This window comes from Tupaia chinensis, unplaced genomic scaffold, assembly GCF_000334495.1.
Source record: "Tupaia chinensis unplaced genomic scaffold, TupChi_1.0 Scaffold000338_1, whole genome shotgun sequence".
Classification (NCBI taxonomy): Eukaryota; Metazoa; Chordata; class Mammalia; order Scandentia; family Tupaiidae; genus Tupaia; species Tupaia belangeri.
In genome coordinates this window covers 160658-163580 of record NW_006159832.1, presented here as the reverse complement: position 1 = coordinate 163580, position 2923 = coordinate 160658, and positions in this window count along the sequence as shown.

Here is a 2923-nt window from a genome sequence, read left to right as displayed (position 1 = left end):
AGAACAGTAAGCACTCAATAATTACAACTAGCCATGTATCCAAATCCTTCTCCCAAGTTATATAATAACTTTTAAAAAATCAAAAGCCCCTATCAGATAAAAGTGGCGGCATTACAAACACTGAAGAGGAAGAATGGATTTGGGGCTCCCTAAATTCCTCACTCCCAAAGAATTGTGATTATTTTATTTGAAGAGCAGTTCCCTGAGAATATCTAGTTACTGGATTTATATTCATTTGACCCGAGTTAGAGCTAGCACAGTAAAAATATTCTGAGGCTAACTAAAAAAAAAAAAAAAAAAAAAAAAAAATTTAATGTTAAGAGTGGACCAGCCAGGTGGTGTGGTAGTTAAGGCAGTTCAATACCACATGGCTGACTGAGTGATTCAAAGTCCTGGCCTCAGTGGCTTAAAAAACACCTTGTGTATATGTGACTTCTGCCCAAAATACTAAGAAAAGAATGAAGTAGCAGAGATTGTGGCATGGTTATCCCCCCGGAGGGTTCTCTTTCTCTCTCTCTCTCTCTCTCTCAAGCTCATGTGCCCTACAGCAAAAGAAATAAAATTGAAAGGAAAAGGAAAGAAAAAAACATGAAAACATGTTGAGGAATTAGATGCCCATAGGAAGCTTGGAAAAGTTAAAGAACAGTCTTAGGTATCTATAATGCTATATGTAGGGCTGTGTACATACCAAGAAAAGACCTGAGAAGACCTTAAGCTTTCAACTCTGAGCTTGATACTCTGAGCAATCAGAAAATGAAGAATGCAGAATCTGAAGTTGGCTGAGTGTTGAAAGCATGCCTCAAGATGCACACAAAAACCACTGGCAAAGATTGGGAGATTGGCTCTGGGAATTTAAGGAAGTCTTATGTCCAATTATTACCTAACCATAAAACAAACAGGATAGAGATGACTTTAGTAGCAAAAAAAATAAAAAGACTTTCTGGATTTCAAAAAAAAAAATCACCAAATAAACAGGAACTACAACAATCAATAATAACCACAAACACTGAGAAAAGAGCATAATTTGATCTCTGGAGTTACCACCTTATATCATTTAAAATGTCCAGTTTTCAACACAAAACTGTAAGACATGAAATTCAGATCATAGCAATTGTCATTATTATTTTTAGTCTGTGATCTTGGAAAACATATTTCTTTTTCTGTACCATAAGACCAGGATATGACATATTCAACTGCTACAAACTTTTAATATACCTTAACAAAACAAAACAAAAACAAAACAAAAAAAAATCTGATTTGGGGAGACTGTGTGCAGTCAGTTGGATATTAAAAAATGGACAAGTTTGTTTACTGAATATAATCCTTTGTTCCACACCAATCAATCTGCTGAGTTCAGCTGATTCTACAATCAATATATCTTACCTACTTGGAATTATGTAACTTTGCAAGCCATCATTGTCTGATCCCAAACTACAGGACTCTAGATTTTTGCTTCTAAGTAGTTTTTAATTCAACATAACTGATGGGAGCATCGATAGTTCTAATAAAATTACTTCAGCGCTGGCTCCATGGTGTCATAGTATTGCACTGCTCCAGAGATGCTAGAATCTACATGGTGACTGAAAGTAAAATTCCCAGCCCAGTTAGCCTGAAACACTCCAGGCAAGTGTACAAATACTCAAGATCCTAGTGGGCTAGAGGGCTAGAGGAAGGGGGTTGCAGAATGACCATAACCTATGAAGGGTGTTTTTCTCTCTCTTTCTCTACATGCACTCACAGGCTATCACAAATAAAGAAAAAAAAAATTTGTTTTGAGTTCCTTTCTTCTGTGCTTGAATAATGCATTTTCTGTCTACTATCCAATTCCCTTACTCCAAGTTGGCTTCATATGGCAGAAAGTGGATTCCATGACAGTCCCATGGAATTGATTTGTATCTCCAATGATCCCAGGAACTAGCTAGTTTGGACTTGTAAAGGCTTTGTTCTAATGTAACCCTCGTTAATCTTGTAATCAATTAACAATTTTTTAAATATACAGCTTACCTAAGTCAATTAAATTTTTTGAGAGGTTTTTGCTATAGGGTGCATGCACTTTCCAGAAAGAGAGAGAAACAGAGAGACAGAAAGCAAGAAATCTCCCCCCAGGGGGGATGGCCGCACCGCAATCCCTTCTCCTCCATCCTTCTCTCAGGATCTTGGGCATGCACACACATGTGCCTGGCTTGAGTATAAGCCATCGGGTCCAGCTCGAACCGTGGTCAACTGCATGGAAGTCCAGTGACATAGTCATCATGCCAACTGCTGGTCCAAAAGTCAATTAAATTTTTGCTGCCCTGATTCTTCAATTAGGAATTTTTTAAAAGTTGATACTGAAGTATGAGTCCTTTAAGTAATTCCTCGGTGTATTGCTTAAGGCACTGGACTCCCACACAGCCAATTGTGGTCTGAATCCTGATAGCTTGAAAATCACTCTGGGTGCATGTGCATATGTGCCCAAAATCTAAGAGGAGACTGGAGAAAAAGTGATTGTGGCCTGGCCATCCCCCTGTGAGGGGTGATTTCTCACTTCTTTTCTGCTTCTCTCTATTTCTCTCTCTCTCTCTCTCTCTCTGATAAGCTCACACACCCTACAGCAAAAACCCTAAAAAAATAGAAATGTAAAACATAGGTAAAATTGCCTAGTGCTCTGCCCCAAAAGAAAAATGAAAACTACCATTAATCAAGAACAAACCAACAAATAGCTTGGAGAAGGGTTCTATCTACAGCAGTTTTTAAAAGCATTATTATGTTAACTTTTAATCCAAATTTTATATGAAAAAGTCACCTAAAATTTAAATTGAAACATAGATGCCAATTTCAAGGTAGTATTTTCATTTTTTTCTCAAATTTTTTTCTTTCAAATCTTTACATTTTTCTTTTTTTTTTTTTTTTTTAGAGGTTTTTTCCCTAGGGCACGGGGCTT